We start from the raw sequence: 20,690 nt of genomic DNA, 5'->3' as shown, positions 1-20,690 counted from the left end.
AGTTACTTATAATACCTAATATAATATAAATGTAATGTAAATAGTTGTTATACTATATTTTAAAAATTGTATTTTTTTCACTGCTGTACTGTTATTACTTTTATTGGGTTTTTTCCAATATTTTTCTTCCATGGTTGTTTGAATCCTAGGATCCTCAGCTGCTAGAGAGACAGTTTCTAGAAAAGAACAGACCGTTGCCCTTTCGCACCTTCCCCACTTCCTTCAGGAAATGCAGACATTAACGCCTTCAGGTGTTGCATTCATCTTCCAGTAAGCATGAAGATGAAAGCCAACATTCTGGGCATGGCTGGGCAGAAAGAAGCAGACTAATTTTGAAGGCAACACTGAACATCTGTACCAGCCCTGGGCCACGTACTTCTGGGCATTCATGTATGTGATGAAAGTATTTTCTTTCTGTTTAATCCAACATTATTCAGGTTTTATGTTACTTGCAGCCAAATACATGCCTAGTGTATATAACCTCGCTGGGGCTGGAGAACAGATGATGACTGAATCCATATCAAGGTCAACTTTGCTCCTATAATAGGATCACAACCAGTGAAACTATCTGAAGCTGCCCACTGTGATCTAGAGCAGGCACTGGCAAACTTTTTCATCAGAACCTGCCCCCCTCCCCGCCTGGTGATCTAGAGCAGGGATTGGCAAACTTTTCTTTAAAGAACCAGATAGGAGATAGTCTAAGTTCATGGGTCGTACAATTTCTGGAACAACTACTCAACTCTGCTGTTGTAGCATGAAATCAGCTATGGATGAGTGCATATGGCTTTCATTCAATAAAACTTTATTTACCAAAAAAACAGACCACAGGCCAGATTTGGCCCATGGGCCAGTTTGTCAACCCCCAATCTGGAATGGTGGGAACTTTCTAATTAGAAGGCAAGGCAGTCTACCCAGCACTGATTCTCTGCTTTCTTTCTTAGTTAAAAACAAAATCTTAATTTTATTTGAGTAGTTATGTAACTAGGCATAGCTAAGTTTTGTGGTAGAAGTGGAAGTTCATTTAGTAAAAATTCTGGAAAAGGGATGTAGAAGGGTAAAGTCAGATAAAGGCCTTTTGTCCTCTCCCCATCCTATTGCCTGCAACTCTGACCTGATAGTTATTACAAGGGCCAGAGCCATTAGAACCATTAGAATACAAACTGTTTTCAGGGATTTCAGAAGGAAAAGAAGGAGCTTGGTATCCAATGACCAAGAAGCCACCATATCAGTTCTCAGATGCCCACCTCCAGGCCTCTTTTTATGTTAGAAAAAAGTAATATACCTTGTTTAAGGCAACTGCTCTTTTGTATTTTTTTAATTGTGCAGCAGATGTAATACGAACTCATGCATGGTAGACTGATCATGAATCTACCATTTGGTTGAAGTGCGATCTGGAAAACCCTAAATCCCACCTATTTATATTTATAGTGGTAAACAGAATGGACATCATTTCTTATTTAAAATAATCTTTTTGGATATTTCCTCTACACGAATATGCTCACTACCATGAAGATGTATTTAAAATTGGAGGGATGACGTTCACTGGGGTTGATTCATTAACAACAGAATTTATACACCTAAGAGGAAACATCACAAAAGATAATACTGAGTAATTCTAGAAGATCAGACAGTTCTTATCCATTAAGACTTATGATCTTCATTTATTGAGCATTTTTATCCATCCATTGAGGGATTTGCAATCTAGTGAACAAAGCAAGATAAACCTATTGAGAGCGAAGAACAATATTTTAAAAAACAGGATAAAATGATCAATCTACACCAAACTGAGCAGAGGAGTCTGGAGGCATGAATTGCAATAGACTGAAGCTGTGAAGTGGCCAAGAAGAATAGAAATTTTTCTATATGAAGAGTCATGAAGGCATAGCTATCAAGAATATGTGTTTTGAATCACTTCAGAGATTTCAAGTCCTTTGTGCCACTTGCATTCATGCAATCTTGGGTAAGATACTTCACCTCGGTAAGCCTCTTTGCATATCTGTAAAATGGGCAAGTGTCATTAATTTAGGTTGGTTGTTGGAGAATTAACCGACATAAAGAATATTCAGCAGTCAGTGTGGTCCCTAACACATAGTAAGCATTTGTAAGTGTCCACCATTGTGTGTTAGGGAATAGACTAAGCTGTTGTAACTGAGAAACTCAAAAATAGGGCAGCTCACACAAGAGAAATTCATTGCTCTCTCGTGTAACAGTTCAGAGGTACTCCAGTGTGTAAGTAGCTCTGCTGCATGGGTTATCTAAGGACTCTAACTTCCTTATATCTTACTGCTCTGACCTTTTTTATAATATTGCCCTCATTTACCTGAGTGAAGCTGGTTAACCAATATCCCATGTGGGACCAAAAGAGAGCAAAAGAGAAAATGGAGGGCAAGCAATTTCTTTTTAAAGAGTTGTCATAAAGGTTGCAAACATCACTCTTCTGACACTCTATTGAGGGAAACTTAATTACACGGCCACGCTTAGCTATGTGGGAGGCTATGAAATACATTCACAGGCTGGGCAGCCATATGTCTTTCTGAAATTCAAGGAGGGACCAGGTGCAGTGACTCACAGCTGTAATCCCAGCGCTTTGGGAGGCCGACATGGGCGAATCATTTGAGCTCAGGAGTTTGAGACCAGCCTGGCCAACATGGCGAAACCCCATCTCTACTAAAACACAAAAAAATTAGTCTGGCGTGGTGGCGAGCACCTGTAGTCCCAGCTGCTTGGGAGGTTGAGGTGCAAGAATCGCTTGAACCTGGGCGGCAGAGGTTGCAGTAAGCTGAGATCATGCCACTGCATTCCAGCCTGGTTGACAGAGTGAGACTCTGTCACAAAAAAAAAAAAAAAGTAAAATAAATAAAAATAAAATTCAAGAAGGTTCTAATGCTAAAACAAATAAGCCATTAAGGAGTTCAAAAAATTACTTCCAAGCAAAGCCAAGGCTACATTGAAAAGGTAGAATACAGTATATACTTGCAGCAGGACAAATGCGAAACCCAGGTTGCTCTGTCTACTACCACTGTACAGTGTATAAGTGTAAGGACAAACAAAAACAATTTCAAAAGGTTTAGGCTTGCTCCTAGAAAAAGTATCTTAGCCAAACTAGATGCGTGTTAACTCTCACTGCCCTCATTACCACTTCGTTTTGGGTCATATATATCTACCTGCAGGGGAGGTTGTGGGACAAAGAGAGCAGCGAAGCCTGGAGCAGAGAAAGAGAGGGATTAAGGTTGGGAGAAAAGCCACCCAGAGCACTTAACAGATAATAGATGCGAAATAAAAAGCTGCACAAAGCACACATACTACTTGTGTGTTAGGCTCTTGGGTATGCGAGGAATAATATTCTCTTCCGTTACCTTAAGCTATGGTAGAGGGGAGGGGACCATGAAAATAGAGATACAAATGTCGTAGCCAAGTGTCCAGGAACTGTTCAGCTGAGCTTCATATTACAACTCAGATATTGGAAAAATCCAGTATACTCCAGTTATTGTACCACCTAGGTTATCCTCTGCCATGAGCGAGCCTCATCTCTCCATCTGCTGCTACCAACCAAGCACCTCTCCGCTTCTTCTAGAATCTCTCTGACTTTATGCATTCACTCACTCTTATTTCTGCATATTCATGACGTGCATTGCTTCATGACTGTACATATCTCCTTCCCTCTGAGGTCATTCCAGCTAAGTTCCTGGCCAATGTTCTTGCAACTGACTGACCTTTGCCATATCTTCAGTTGAAATTCCTGAGAGAGAGAGCCTAATAGACTCACCATATATCACCATTATCCTTATAAAGCAGCACTTTTATACCAGGCAGCATTTTATTTTTGTTTTTGTTTTTGTTTTTTTCTGATGGGGTCTCACTATGTTGACCAGCTTGGTCTCAAACTCCTGGGCTCAAGCAATCCTCCAGCCTCAGACTCCCAAGTACCTGGGACTACAGGCACACTCCACCACACTAGGCTCCAGGCCACTTCTTAAGCCAGCAATAGGTTGAATAACAAGGTTTATTCTGGCCCAATTTGCTGTGGCCAAAAAGTTTGGATCAAGAGGTGGGAACACAGCTACTTAGGAGGAAGGAACCACTTAGCTCCATTGTCTTGGCAAAGCATCCTGGAGAGCAGGTGTTCACAGGTTAGTCTCTGTGCGGCATCACACTCATACCTCCTGGCGTTCCTATGGCATTCACTTGTAAGGACAAGATATTTGAGAAACTCCTGATGGAGTCTCTTATAATAATACAAGTACCATGTGAGGAAGTACACTACAACCAACAGAAGGCAGGGCCAGTCACCCAAATCCTCAAAGACTCACCATTGATTTCTATGCACTGAATTCACTTCAATGTAATGAATCACTTAGTGTCATAGGCAGACTGTTGCCTAGTTTTAAATGATGCAAACATCCTCTAGCCTAATTAGCATTTACAACATCATTTTCATGTTTCACAAAAAAATGAGGAATTGATTTAATTGGCTATAAACTCTTAAATGCCCAATATAAATAAACCAAAATCGAGAACGTGGTGTAACTGAATTTGTCTTCAGTGTCTTTCCACCTCGGATTGTTACTTGCCTCTCCTCATCCCCAGGCATCCACATGGTCCTGCTTCTCTATGATCACCCAGTGCTCCCCCATGGGGATCCGGCCTTCCACAGACCACTGTGAGCTCTGCAGCTCCCCACCACGCCCCTCAGAACTTTCTGCCCCATATCCCATTCATGCCTCTCCAGTGGAAGGTGTCTAAGGAACTCAATTGCAATATGGTTAATAATTGGTCTAATTTCTTATGTATAAGTATTAAAATTGTGCTTCTAATGACCATTGGATGACCATCCTGATAAAAACTTACATCAATTTTCCCCCCAGAACCTAAGTGTCATTTACTTCTTTTACATTAGCCCTGTTATATTCCAGTGAGGCAGGTTTTGGAAAAGGTCAGTGTTCCATTTTGAGACAGACTCTGGCTAGTTATTTTTTTCTAGATTGCACAGATAGGGCACCAGAGGTTGTATCACAAATGGCATCTCTATCTCTCATCTCTCCCCACTGACTCACTAAGTATGCAAATTACAGAAGTCCCTCCCAGGGCAAGACAGGACTCCAGCACCACTCCCTGCACACACACTGTAATACACAGGGCTGCTGCTGGTAAACAGGGAGGAATTATTTTATCTCCCCTTCTGATGGCTTGAGACTGCAAAGATAGTATGATCATTTATCAATGATGAGCACATGGAACACAGAGAACAAGAACTAATTCTGGGCCCTTTAATAATAGAATGATAGTTTTTTCTTTCAGCTCTGGAACTACAGGAATTTTCCCTGAAGGACCAGATGTTAAATCTCACTCATCTACACCAACTGCAAATAAAGCAAACCCAGGAGCCCTGCTTTGCTACCAAGCAAGCTAAAGTTACATGAGTTCCCAGCAATGAAAAGCCACAGCCCCTGAGCTTCCAGCTTGCTGCTAGCCCAACTGAGCATGCTATTCCCCTGTGCACCATTACCAAATCAGAAGCATTTTAGGTAGATTTGAGACGCAGAAACCAAGACAGCTATCAGCAGGCATAGGACATTTCTAAGTCATATTTGAGTGATACTGTCTATTACCACTGCCACCCTTATCAGATCAGATACAGGGAATTAAGAATCACCCCTGACTCTACCTACAATGGCCAGTCACATTATGTCATAATGTAGCCAGCTACTCTTATAAATTATATGGAGTTCTTTATTAAAACATCCTAGACAACAAGATGACATGAATCAGAAAGATATTTATGGAGGACCTACATGTATGGTACTATGGAGAATAACATAGGCCACTAGGCCAAAATGTTTCACTCATACATATATTCATTCATAAAAGAATTACAAAGCACTTACTACATGACAAACACTAGGCTAGGTATTGGAGACTAAAATGTTGAGCAGAACAGTCATAGCCCCTACCCTATGTGAGCTTACAATCTAGAAGAGTCAGATGTTAACCAGCTAATCAGCTGGGTTTATAATTGGGAGCTATGACATGTGCTATGAAGGGAGCATGGGGAGCATACTGAAACCATCCCCACAAGGTTGACAGGAATTGAATGCCAGGCTCTGGACAGAAATATAATTAAGCATCAGTCAGGCTGCGCTCTGGCCTGCTTACTTGATGCTGAAAGTCACTCAACACTAGATACTGCCAGTGCATCCCGTTGTTCCTACAGACAGGATAGCTGACATTACAATAATGAGGTTTTTGTTTAAGGATCACTTAACAGGTTTTTCAGAACCCAAATTCTAGCAAAATAGTGGATGCCAACCCACACAGAGGAACAGGATCGGTATGAGAATGCAACATCTTCATCCTCCTGTCCCATGACTTCACCCTGCACTCTTTGACCAATCAACTATCTCCAAACACTTCAGCCCACTCCACACCCTTAAAATCCATAGCCCTAATCTCCTTGGGTAGACAGATTTGAGGTTTCCTCCTATCTCCTCATCAGCAGCTCTACGATTAAACCTGTTTTCCTCTGTTGCAACACAGTGTCTCCACGTATTGACTTGCCATGTGCATCAGACAATGAACCTGTTATGATTACAATACCACAAAGGGAATTCATCTAATTTAGGTGTCAGGGAAAGATGTCCAGAGAGGGGACTTAAGGATTAATGAACATTAACTGATAAAAGGAAGGTGCTGGGAGCAGGAAGGCAAGAACATTACAGGCAAAAAGATCCACCCCTGAGTGGCAAGTCCCTGATCTGTGTAACAAAAGCAGGGCCGGAGAGGAACTCAAGGCAGCCTGAGTGGCTAGTGCCCACCAGGGAGGGAGACGGGCGATGGCGCTGAAGAAAGGAGGCCAGCCTGGGCCTAGGGTCCCGGGGAGGTATCAGAGCCTTTTTCTGATAGTAAAGCAGCCATGTTTCCTCATATCTGTGCCACCCAGCATAGCTTCAGTAGTCTGAGGAGAGTTACATAATTAAGGCAAGAATATGCAACATTTGGAGAAGGCCTTGAAACACAGATGGACTTTGGAAAGGCCAAGGGGAAAAGGAAGTGAATTCTTGCCCTGGCCTTGAAGGGCAGGGCAGACAAGCGGCTGGTTGACTAACAGGGTCATGGAAAGCTTTTATGTGCAGAGCTGCTGAATTATTTTAGAACATAATTTAAATGATACAATATTACTGGATTGTAATTCCTTAAGGAAGCCATAAAAATGGTGCCAATAAAACTTGCAAAGGAAAAGACAATTTTACTCTAGGAATCAAGATGCTTATTGAGTTATTTTGGCCAAGAAAAAGCAAAGTTAATTTTGAAGGAAAGAAAAATAACAAAACAAGCAATAAGATGGATCTAATTTACCAGCTATGAATACCAGTTACAAAGCTATGTCAATTAAGAAAGTGTGATAATAATACAGGGATACAAAAATTGACCAGTACATTAAAGAGTCCAGAAACAACCACACAGATATATGGAACACCTGATTTATGGAAAACATGACACTGTTGTATAGTAGGGAAAGGACAGTATTTTCAGTCTTTAGGGCTTGGCCAAGTAGTTATTCATACAGAAAAATAATGAAAGTGACTACTTCATACTGCACACAAAAAATTTCCAAATGGATTTCATATCTAGATCTGAAAAGTAAAATAATTTGGAGCACAGAGGATTTTCAAGACAGTGAAACAACTCTGTATGATAGATACTATAATGATGGACACGTCATTGCATATTTGTCTAAACCCATAGAATGTACAACACCAAGAGTAAACCCTATTATGAACCGTGGAGTTTGGGTAATTATGATGTGTCAGTGTAGGTTTAACTGTAACAAATGAACCATTCTGTGGGGGATGTAGAAAGGGGGAGGCTGTGAATGTGTGGGGGAAGGGGGCATATAAGAAATCTCTGTACCTTCTGCTTAGTTTTGCTATGAACTTAAAACTGCTTCACACCTGGAAGCCTAGCACTTTGGGAGGCTGGGGCGGGAGGATCACTTGAGTCTGGGAGATCGAGACCAGCCTAAGTAACATTGTGAGACCCTCATCTCTATGAAAAATTAAAAAATAAATTTATAAAAAGTAAAGCAATCAACTTTTAGAAGAATATCTTTGTGACCTGGGAGTGGACAAAGATTTCTTAAACGGGACACAAAAAGCAACAACCATGAAGAAAAAATTGGACAAATTGGGCTACATTAAAATAATTGGTTTTCACCAGGGAAACACACACTTGGAAAAAGACTTTTCACTGGAGGTAGAGGCACAGAGAATGCTTATGAAAATACTGTCTTGGAAATCCTTTAAATATTTCCTTTTTCTGAGCACGTAGATAACAACCAAGACTGTGTTATGAGTTCAGAGAGACTTAAAAGGCTGTTCTAACCACCACATACATTTCTGCAAAATTCAGCAGAAATGTAGGTTTTCCTCCTTTTACCCCCAAGAGACTCAGAAATCAAACTCCTCCCAGGAGTTTCTTTTTTCTTGCAGTCAGTAGGAACTCTAGAAAATCTATGAAATGAGAAATAAGAATGAAATCCTAAGCCTCCCCCAACCAACTGAACAGACCCCTTCTTGGCCAAGGGGACCCCAAAGTAACCTGGGAAACTGAGTTCTGGACCCTGATGGGATGGGAGGTGGGACACGCCTTGTTCTATCTCCTCCCTCGCCAACCCCTTTAGGCTTTCTTCCCTAACGGTTAAACAGAAACTAGCCCTCTCAAGAGACTCCACCTGATGTCAGTCAATCAACTGATGCTGCCCCTCCCTTTTACGTTTCAACAAAACAACCAGCTAGGATTCCTCCTGTCATCTAGGCTGGAGTTCAGCGGCGCTAGCTTGGCTCACTGCAGCCTCAACCTCCTGGAAGCGATTCTCCCGCCTCAGCCTCCCAACTAGCTGGGACTACAGGCGCCCGCCACCACGCCCAGCTAATATTTTGTATTTTTTGTAGAGATAGTGTCTTGCCACACCACAGGGCTGGTTTCTGTTTAACCCTTAGGGAAGAAAGCCTAATGGGGTTGGCGAAGGAGGAGGTATAACAAGACCTGTCCCACTTCCCATCCCATCATTGCCCAGGCTAGTCTCAAACTCCTGGGCTCAAGTGATCTGCCCACCTCAGCCTCCCAAAGTATTGAGATTACAGGCGCGAGCCACTGCACGGGCCAGCCTTCCTTTGGGATAAGAGACCATCGACCATGGAGTGGCTCCCGTGAGTCTATGCAGGCTGTGCAGTGAGGGTTTTGCATCCTGTGCTTCATCTTTTGATGTCAGGGGGCTGAAAACTCCACTCTGGGCTCATGCTAACTCGGTTGTATTTTGAAATCGGGACCCGGGAGAGGTATGAATCTCAATTGCGCATGCGTAGGTTTCTCTTTTCATAAATATTCATGACTCCTCCTGTAGCATATTGAATATGTATATCTGGCCTGCTCAGCCAGAATTCCTGTTCCCTGTGCCCCTCCCCGAAAGTGTCTGTTTCTGGCCTCTCATCCGCGGCTACACTGCCCAGACGGTCAGAATGGCTGCCCTGCAGGCTGTAGCCCTCTATGAGAAACAAGCTCTCCTTTCCAAATGTATGAACCGCGTCATTCTTCAGCTGACAAACAGAAAGTTCAGGAAAAGCAATCCAGAGCCACCAAACCACCAGGCTGGCCCGAACTCAGGACTCCCAGATGCAGGAGTCTGCTATTTATAGGGGCAGCAAAAGTAGACACTGTGTGATCTCACGTGCTAAAGGAAGCCACAGTACCAAGGTCCTAATAGAATGCAAGGCAAATTTTGGAAGCCAGAGGCTTGCATACTTTCTTTCCCACTGCAGGACCTTCCGTAGCCTCTGCTATGTCCTAATGGTGGCCTCCTGGGGGACCAGGACATCGGAGGTAAGAAGATAGGGAAAATCCTTGACTCATGAGACAAGGGCTGTTTTTATTTTATCAAACATACTTAGAGTAACTAGTACATCCACAGCACTTTCTGACAACAAAAACTCTTACTAGGCCATTTATAGATTCATCCTCCCAAGAGTTCCGAAGCCGCTGGAAATGGAGTCCAGAGGTTTCCTGTCCCCACTCAGATAAGAATTACTGGACCGTATTACCAGAACTCTTAAATATTTAACGAAAGATTCTCAGTTCCCAGGCATGGTGAGGACATGCTCTCCCTTCCTGGGAAGGAAGGAGGGAGGGAACCAATATGAGCACTATGAGTGATTTTAAAGGAATCTTCAAAAACAAACAAAAAAAACACCCCCACCGTATGCCACTGTTCTCCCTGAAATAAACAGCGCAATCTTCACAATCACCATTTCTCTGCCAAAGAAGGAATCAAATTCCCAGATGTGACAAGTCATCAGAAAGTGCAAGTCTAGAATTTAACTAAATAATCTCTCAAAAGTAATATTTAGTCCCTGGAGGAAGTGAGTATAGAGCGAGAATCTCAGGGGGCTAACCAGAGGAAAATTATCCTCTGCCATAAAATAAAATCCTTTCTACTCTCCTTGAAAGAACAGCTCCCAACCTTTTGAAGACGATTCCTTTGTAATGTCAAAATATTTCCCATATCCCTTCATGACACAATGACAGGAAGAGGCTATGAATTCAGTAATGCTTTTAGATGATTAATACTATTAATCACAACAGCCTCCATATTCAGTACATTTGAAAAATTGCAGGAGTTATGTGAGACAGTGTATTCCGACTGCAGAAACTTTGAGGGGCAAATAAGGCACAGCTGTGCTTTAAAGCAGCTCCATGGCCTGGGGGTCTTTCTTGCTCTCACACCAGGCTGGAGGCATTAGAAGGAGCAATAAAAAGCAGGCAGATGTTGTAAACTAATTCCTAATGATGAATTTTCAAGGCTGTAATGGGGGTAGGGGACAGGACATGGTGTGAAACTAGAAGCCTTCCTCTAGCTATCCTCAATTTCTGGCCTCTCCTAAATAGTCACTCATAAACATTAATTAAATGCCTAACATCACTAGGTTTGCATAAGGCAGGCCGAGTTTTCACCATCAGGAACAATGTGATAACTAAGATTTTTTACAATTTTTAAGTATCATGAAATATTTTAAGATGTGAAATGATTAACCAAGATGAAGTATCAATTCTATTTTTTAAGTGGAAAACTGGAGGCTCAGAATATTGTTTGGAGTCACACATGGGATTAGATCTGTGTGCTCCGCACCCTGGGCCAGAGATCCTTCCATGACACCTTCCTGCTGCAGCTTCCGTCTTCAGGATAAGGAAGGAAAGCAAGGAGCTGGTGTCCAGACACAGAACCCAAAGATTATTTCCTTCTCTGCACAAAATGGAAAATATATAAATGTATCCCCTCACTTCTGTTTATGCTTCCATTTGCTCCACTCTCTCAAACAGCAGCTGGAGTAACTTTTTAAAAATGTAAATCCAATCTGTCATGCACCTGCACACAACTCTTCCTTGGCCTCCCATTGCATTTGGAAAGAAAGCTCAACCTCTCACCATGGGCCTCAGGGGCATGTGTGACCAGTCCCTGTCTTTTATGCAGCCTCGCGCCCTCACCCATCCTCTCACTTAGCAGATGTGGACTTTCCTATGACTCTGTACTCAATTCATCAAAGATAAAATCTAGTCATGCGTGTATGAATGACTCGTTACCACTTACTTTATTTTCTTAAAAAATTTTGACTTAGAAACTTTTTTTAAAATTATTAAAAATTTTTCAAAGATGGTGCCTTACTCTGTCACCGAGGCTGGAGTGCAGTGGCATGATAATGGCTCACTGCAGCCTTGAACTCCCACCTCATCCTCCTGAGTAGCTGGGACTACAGGTGCATGCTACTACCACCAGCTAATTTTTTTAATTTTTAATCTTTTTGCAGAGATGGGGTCTCACTATGTTGCCCAGGCTGGTCTCAAACTCCTGGCCTCAAGTGATCCTCCTGCTTCCACTTCCCAAAGCACTGGGATTACAGGTGTGAGACACCAAGCCCAGCTCTGTCACACCTTACTGTGGTATCTTGAACAAGTCAGCTTCCTCACCTCTAAAATGGGTACAATAATGGCACGCCCTCACAAGGTTGTTGCAGCCTGTGTCCCCTAGAGCATCTGCTCTCAAGGGGATGACCCCCTTTGTTCTCACTCAACATTGTCCCGTGTACCCAGTGCACAATCTGTAAGTATGGTTCAATGAGTGGCTGTGAAAGTCACTGTTTTCCAGTCTGTTCTTTCTTCCCCCACTTTCTCTGCTCCCATTAATTTTCTGCTCTTGGCCTCCTTTGCTATGTTTTGCTGATTCGCTGCAGTGAGAGTTAAGGCACAAGAGGAAGCAGCTGAGGAGACACTCCTTTGGTGCCAGCTCAGCCCCTCTGCATGAGAGACGGTGCAGAAAACACACTAGAACGTGAATATTAGAAAGGCTGCTCCAATTTCCAGGCCACATATGGCTAGGCCAATTAGCAGTTTCAAAATCTTACACCCAGTTCATCTCTGCCGTCTCCTAGCTTCTTGTTTTCTCCCTCCTCCTCTTCCCTTTGCATGCCTGCAAACTTCTAAAGGGGTCAGTTCTCCACTCCCTCCATTTGGTTTCAAACACTACAGAACAAAGAAGTGTGAAAATAAGCTCTTTTCAGTTGGGTCCAGTGATGTTCCCAGATGATTTTGTTCCTGTTGGTCAACGATTTGCCATGACAACATTCTTCTCAAGCTTATAAACTTCCTGAACCCTGCACACATGGGTATGTATTGAACCAAGTCCTGCCAACACTCTGAGGCTCTGTAGTCATGAGCCTGTGCTGAGAAAGCCCTTGTCTTAGAGGCACTGGGTTTGAATCCCATTTCAGGGCCTTTTTGAGTTCACCTGAACAAGCCTTGGTTTTCTTACACCTAAACTACAAAATACAGGTGAAAACATCTGATTAATTTTTGAAGTAGATAAATGAGAATACGAGTCAACACTGCTTCACCTACAAATAGGATAAAGAATACAAAAATCTTGCTCCAGCCATGAGTTCCCTATCCTAGTATATGTGGCTTTTCTTTTATTATACCTTTTTTTTTTAATAACCATGAGAATGAGAATCTTGGCTCTTTTTACTGTGTTGGGGTTAATTAGAAAGAGAGAGCAGGTGGCTGGAAATAGAAAAGGAAGTGAAGAACAAGATCAGATGTTTTATGTCTTTTTTTTCCAGTGATATTTCAGAAGAAAAAAAGAAGCTGAAGAAAAATAAACCCAGACTTTAGAAGTATTTGTTAGAACTATGTGACAGGAAATTAATGTCACGTGTTTCACCCTGTGTCTCAGGGAACCTCGGCTGCCACATTCAAAAACTCCAAGTCAAATGTATTGAGCTTTTGGTCTGAGAACCAGAAACGAAGACAAGAAGAAAGGGAGGTAAGAAGAGTTAGAGGAAGGGAGGAAAAGTTAAACAGTACCTTTGAGGATGCAAATTAGCTACCTTCAAATAAAATTAAATTACGTGTTATCTAACTGAAATTGTAGATAGTGGCTTAAAAGTTTCTAGCAAGCAAACTATGGTAAAATAGAAATTAATTATAGAAGACATAAGAACTGACTAGTTTAAGATACAAGAACTTAGAATGACAACACTGTCATTGTGCTGTCATTTTTGCCTTATTTAGTGAAAATAACAGCTGCATTTTTTCAATTCATCTTATTTTTTCATGAAACATTAAGTTCTTCAGCCACAAACTCTTCTAACATAATCTGTTAGTTGGTTTATCTGTTTAGCCACCACTCAATTTAAGAACTAGGCATTGGCCAGATCCTAGACGCCACCTGAGTACTGCTCTCCAATCGTGTCCCCTTAATCCTGTGAAAGATAAATCATCTCCAGAATTTTCTCACAATCATTTCCACGCTTTTCTTTAATATTTTGTCACAAATTTATATTGTTGTCTGTATCTGTGGTTTGATCATTTTTACTTCTATATAGTGCCCCATTTAATGAATAGACCACAATGTTTCCATTCCATCAGTAATAGAATTTGGCTTGATTCCAGTTTTTTAGCTATTATGAATGATTCTACCATTCTTGGCCTTGCCTACACATGTGCAGGAACTTCCAGAATCCAGAAATAGGAGTAGTTGTCTGCATTGTAGAGAATAATAAGCATGCTCAAATTCGCTAAGTATTGCCAACCTGTTATCCAAAGGAGGTCAGCAAATTTGCACTCTCCTCGGCAAGGAACCCTGTCATTGTTCAAAATTCTAACCAATACCTAGTATGTGTCATCATTTTAAAAGTTTCAGCCTGGTAACCATGCAATTATATTTCACGGATTTTATTTGCATTTCCCAGATAACTAATGAGGTTGAACATCTATTCAGAGATTGATTTATGATGATGATTCCCCTTTTTATGAGGTACCCGTTTAAGTTATGTGCCCATTTTTCTACTAGGTTGTTTTCCTTTTTCTTACTTTTTTATATATATTCCTTGTCAATTATATGTGCAGCAGATACTTCTATGGCCCTCTTTGTGGCTCAAAAAAAGAACCTCTGTGTTTCTCTTAATGAGCAGAAGTTTATTTTAATGTAATCAAATCTGGGTTTTTTTTATTCATTTCTTGTTAATAATTTGTTGTGGTCTTGAGCTCTCTGTCCTGAGATCATGAAGTTGTTCTCCTCTATTGTCTTTTTAAAACTTTGCAATTTTGATTTTACATTTGGTATTTTAATCCATTTGGAATTGATTTTTGTGCATAGTGTGAGGTAAGGACCTGATTTCCTGTATTTTCGTATGAATAGTGAATTGCCACAGAATTATGTTTTGAGACGTTTGGCCTTTCCCTACTGACTTGCCATGCCTCCTTCATTATAAACCAAGTATCCATATATGTGGTGGGCTGTTTTTAAATTATTTATTCTTTTCCATTGAACTACTTGACTTGCACCCATTTCTCTGTCTTAAATACTAGTACTTTATAAGCCTTAACATCTGGAACAGCAAGTCTCTCCATTTTACTATTTTTATTGAATAATATCGTAGCTAATCTTGGCCCTTTGAATTCCTATGTAAATTTGGCAATCAAAATATTAGGTTCAAAAACTGTAAAAACCTGTTGGGATTTTGGCAGGGACTCCATAGTTCCATGGAGCTTCACTGGCTTCACTTGGGAAAATTAGATCTTTCCATATTTTGTTCTTCGGCTCCATGTCCATAGTGTATCTGTCTATTTATTTAGATCTCCTTTAATTAAAAAAAATTATGTCTACAAAGGTATTGTACATCTTTTGTTAAATTTATTCCAAGATACTTCACATCATAGTAAATTATATTTTTCTTTAAATTGTATTTTCTAAGTGTTTATTGTTAATGTATAGAAATGAAATAAATCTGTTATGTTAATTATTGATTTTAAATTCAGAAAACTCACCAACTTCTCTTAATTCTAATAATCTGTTGAAACTTCCATATACAATGATTGCATCTCCCAGTGATGACAACTTGCTGTCTTCCTTTCAATTTCTCCACCTTCTATTTATTTATTTACTTACTTACTTATTCACCTTTCTATGCTGGTTGGAGCCTCTATTAGAAGACTGAAAAAAAGTGGTGTTCCTATCTTGTTCTTAATCTCAGAGGAAAAGATTTTGCTATCCCAATATTAACTGTGATATTTTCTGGAGCTTTTGGTAGGTCCCACTGGTCAGTGTAAGAATTTCCTTTTTATTTCTTGCTGCCTAAGAATTATTTTTAATTAGAAATGCCTATCAAATTTTGTCAAATGTTTTCTCACATCCACTGAGATAAACGTATTATTTAATCTCATTGAATTTATTAATATTGCAAAGCACACTGGCCAATTTTCTAATGCTAACCAATCTTTAATTCTTTGGATAAACTCACTCCGGTGTGATCTATTACTCTTTTCATAGATTGCTGGATTTGTTTGCTAATAGCCACATGCAAATGAAGGGAATAGTTATAAAAGATGGAGCTCTTCAAGGTTTTTGGGAGATCTGAGAGGCGTATGTACCACAGACCAAAAACAATTGATACTGTAATGGATACTGAGAAGAGAAGGATTTATGTGTAAAAGGGCTAACTTGAGTCTGTATACTGTTAAAGAGATTATAAGGACTTAGGTCAAAATCAGTGAAAATAACAAATGATACAGTTGCATGGCCACATTTTCTCACCTGGCCTATTTACTACAATCTTCTCTTAGAAAGAAAACTCCAGAAATCAGGAAGCCAGAGCTAGGAAAGGTGGATCTCACTCTTCTGGTCCCCTAGGTAAGGATTCTGAGCAAGCTAGAAATCCTGCTGCTCTGACTGCTCTCTTGGCCCATGTCCTGGAGGGCTGGATCTGCTAGAGGAGGTAGATAATACCTGGAGTCATTTCAACTTCTATTCAGCATCTACTACAGGCCAGGCAACATGTCAGGCATTAGGGATATTGAGAAAATCCACATTTCCTGGTCCTCAAAATGTTCACCAAAGGCACAGAATATCTGGGAACTATGAGCAGGTCTTAACTCCCTAGCCTAGTTTAACTCATCTTTGAATCACAATAGAAATGCCTAGGATGACTATAAGGATAAAAATATGTAGTAAATATTCAAACTCTATGAAGAGTTCAATGTGATGCGTGTGTGTGTGTGTGTGTAGCTGCTGGGCTGATTTCAAAAGCTACTGTGAGTTACAAATTCTCATTTTGCATATTTCTCTTTATAAAAAATAAATAAGCAATGACAGAAGTGTGAAGAGGAAAGGGCTCACTCAGCCCTGGGAAAGCAGAGAACAAAGGGAAAAGTGATAAAGAGGGTGACCAGTTACAGGAAAGGTCAGGTCTAAGTGATAGCCTCAGGCAGGTCATGGAGCTTCTTGTTGGTTTGTGACTCTCAAAATCTAGTATCCATAAGAATCACCTAGGACTGATAGTTACAATGAAGATTCTCAGGCTCCACCCACAGAGATTCCAATTCAGTAGGTTTGGGATTCGGCTCAGGAACGTACATATTTAGCCATGACTGCAGGTAATTCTGGTGCAGGTTTCAGGCAGCCACCCTGTTCTTCAATGCTAACTTCAGCCTATACCCACAGACTGTGAGGAAATTTGGTAGCTAAGTGACTATTTTACAGCCTATTTAATTAATGGGCACAACGAAGCAGATGATTCAAGTCCCAAAGTGCAAGTTCTGCCTTTTCCATGTACTTAACCAGCTAATTGCCAAATCTGCACTGCATTTAGAGAAACAAGAGTCAAGCACTAATCTTCGAAAAGGTTTTAAACATTAGTTTGAAAATTCTGGATATTACTTATCTATCCCCTCTCCAGGCCTCAAACCAGGATTATGAAGATTAGTATCATTTCCAGGGTTTTCCTCTTTAATTATATTGAATGTAACAAAGCACCCAGGTTCGTGTGCAATATAAGAAATAACTTTTTGTTAAAGGGAAATGGAACTGCTATTCTGATAATTTTTGACTTGTTGAGAGATAGAAATAAACCAAGTGGAAAATATTCAAATTCTACTTTATTGTGAAGCCAAAAAATTACTGGTCAGAAACACTGTCAAATTACAAGCTCTTATCTATGGAAACATTTCCCCCCATATATGCTTGAAATTCCTTGTATGTTAAAGTCATGTTGTCTTCTTGGCAGCCTTCAAGCAATATATTTCAATACTTAATTGGAGTTAATAGGACTGAATTGAAATGGCTTCCAAGAAGTAAGAAAAAATCAGAAGATACACTTCCAAGCCTCATGAAGCATTAACAGGTGAATCGATGTAGAACATTTGCAAATGATAAAAAAGAAATGCTGGCAAATAATATTATCGATATGTGTGTTCAGAAGGCTGAACAATATGACTCAATATCTTTTGAATCCATCTGGTATACTTATGTGCATCACATCATGTACTGAGCAGCTTATTTTTAAAATTGAATAATACAACTATTATGCCTTTGTAGAAAACTGGCGGAAAGGTGTACTTCTATCAAGTGGACAGAAATGACCATTACTCTTTTGAATATATATCATAGGTAGCTATTACACCTGTACATGGAAAATATTCTCTAACCATGTGCAAAAAATCTAGAGCAAGATGAAAAAAGTACAGTGAAAAAACCCAAGTGATATTTGAATTTAAAATGCATGTAGAAATGATTTTATATAAAATTATGTTACCCCAGGGGAATAGATAAATTGATACAAAGATGGAAAGGATGACAAACAGACAGGTTAGTCCGTTCACTTATTACAAAGTTCTTTTGCCTTAACAGGCCAGAATTCAGTAAAGTAGAAGAGTAAGCAATTCATTTCTTGTGACTTGGGGTAAGGTTAACACAACTTAGGACCACAGGTGGATTGAAGATATATCACAATTTTGTATTTATTTTACCAATAGAATGTTTCATTCACTGAAAAATAAATTTACCTCTAGAAAAGCAACTAAAAAATGTGTTGTAATTTCTACTTTATTATCTCTAACCAATGGACTCATCTGTTTTTTATAGGGCTAAGAATGTCAAGGTCATTTCTACAATCTAGAATGAGCCAGAAATCTGAGTCCCTCCCAGGAAGACAGATAACACCTCTGTCACACAAGCTGTCCTCAATGTATCCCCCTGTGGTCATGGGAGAAAGGATGGTTGAAGTTGATTCAGTAGCTTAACAAAATTTTATCGTGACATTTGAAAATATTTACAGTACTTGCCTTATGAGTAATGCATACTACACTAGTGTCATTCTCTATGCAAAGGCAGCTCATAACATTTATATCACCCCCACACAATGCAAAAATAAATTGGTGCAGACAATGCATTTCTGGTGATGATGGGTAAGGAAAATTGTCACATCACTGGCCTTTTAAAATCAATATTAAAGAGTTGGGAGTACAAGCCACTAATATGTATTCGATTATATCTAAACGTAACTGAATGTATAAGTAACATTTTCCTCTATGATTTGAATTTACTGCTACCTTCCTAGGCCATTAATTAAATAATTTTCCATTCTATTTCATTCCCTGCTGTGTACAACTGGTGTCTCTCTTATGTTTATGCCAATCTGCCAGGCTAGTAGGTAGCAGAACATAAAAACGAATTGAGGAATTATGGGTTGGTACAAGGGCCCATTAAAAGAGATAGAGGAACCCAGAAAAACATTCTATTGGAATGTTTCAACCTGCATCTTCTACTTATTAAGGGGAGATATCACCCAAGACTTTAATTAGTAGCTAATAAAAGCAGATAAAATGGTCCCTTAGCTACCGACTCTAACCCATGCTTAACTTGTAATTGGAGAGTGGCAAGGTCTGCCTGTCAAAACTCCAAAGGGGGTAGGAGACAATGAGTAAGGTGTAAGAAAGAACAGCAATGGCAACATCTCCTTGCCACACTCATCTCCTCCTTGTAATTATAATATGAAATCAAACCCATAAACACAGTAAGAAAATAATGACACTCTTGTACCACACTCAGTTTTCAGAGTACATATGGGAGTTTTCAAAGCAAATGCTCAGGATTCTAATATGATCACTTGTTCAACCTTCATGTCTGGTCCTAAAATCAGATGATAGAGAGCTTGACTCAGACGTCAAATATGGCCTAAAAGGAATCCTTAACAGATATGCTAAGAATAGGTACAAACTGGTGTCTAAAAATAAAAGGAAGGCATGATATCAGGATAGCAGGTGTAGGCCTCATGTATCACCACTCCTCTTTCTAAGGCAAGCACTATTAATCCATCCTGTTGCTTGTTGAAAGTGAACTTGGCTCAGGATCCTTCACACAGTTCTCTAAACGGCCATTGCCCACTGATTGCAGTGAAAAGGATTTTACAGTTCCTAGTTTGGTGGAACCCACACTGGGCTGAGAATAAAGTTATAGGCTTGCAGCAAGCCTCAACACTAACCTACTAAGTGACTTCAACAATTCACTTGTCATGTCTGGGTTCAAGCTTCCTTTTCTAGGAAGGAAAAATTCCTCTAATATTCAAAGTTCTAAAATGTGCTACGCATGATTGTGAAAAGCCATTATATTCATGACTTTCAAACTACCTGATTTCTATTATATTAATTACAATGTATCCAAAAATAATATAAGCATCTATTAGTGTGAAGGTCTCCCAAATTACATGTAGAATTACCTAAAATACCATATTATCATCTACATATACGTCTTCTTCTAATTCATTATTATATTACTAATTATTGGCAGGAATTAAGAGGTTCAAGTCTTAGAGCAATGCATTTTTTTCTGTTTTGTCACAACAAAATGTTTGGGTTTTTATTTTCGGAATTAATAAATTTGACTCTTCAGGCACTAGTGAGTTACCAACTTTTCCCCTCTCATTTTGCCTTAGGAGGCATAGAAAATGTCTTTGCTATGCTCTGTTTCCCTTTTTATCCCTCTCCCATATAGGCACACGGACCACTATCCAGTGCTGTTTCACAGAACAAGGCCCTGTTTTGTGTCCAAAAGCAGAAAATCCAATTCTCAGAGCCACCATACTTCTATATACTTCATGAAATAAGAACCATCTTTAAAGAACATCTCAACGATAAATATGCAGAAGAAAACAAAGTTTGTTGATAAAAATCCATTTCAGATATGACAGTCTGCTCAACATGCAGGAAAAGAAGGTCAGAACCTGATTTAGTTCTTGTTATTCCACCATTACTCAATAAGGCATTTGAAACTGTTTCCTTAGAAGTTGACAGAGCATAATTTAAGGTTGCAA

At 39.9% G+C, this 20,690-nt stretch overlaps 1 protein-coding gene across 2 annotated transcripts in view; it reads right to left on the bottom strand.

Annotated features, from left to right (window-relative positions):
- Nucleotides 1-20,690, bottom strand: part of AKAIN1 (A-kinase anchor inhibitor 1) — a 63,182-nt gene that overhangs the window by 4,830 nt on the left and 37,662 nt on the right. The gene's annotated exons all lie outside the window — the stretch shown is intronic.

This window comes from Pan paniscus, chromosome 17, assembly GCF_029289425.2.
Source record: "Pan paniscus chromosome 17, NHGRI_mPanPan1-v2.0_pri, whole genome shotgun sequence".
NCBI lineage: Eukaryota > Metazoa > Chordata > Mammalia > Primates > Hominidae > Pan > Pan paniscus.
This window is presented reverse-complemented; position numbering and strand designations above follow the sequence as displayed.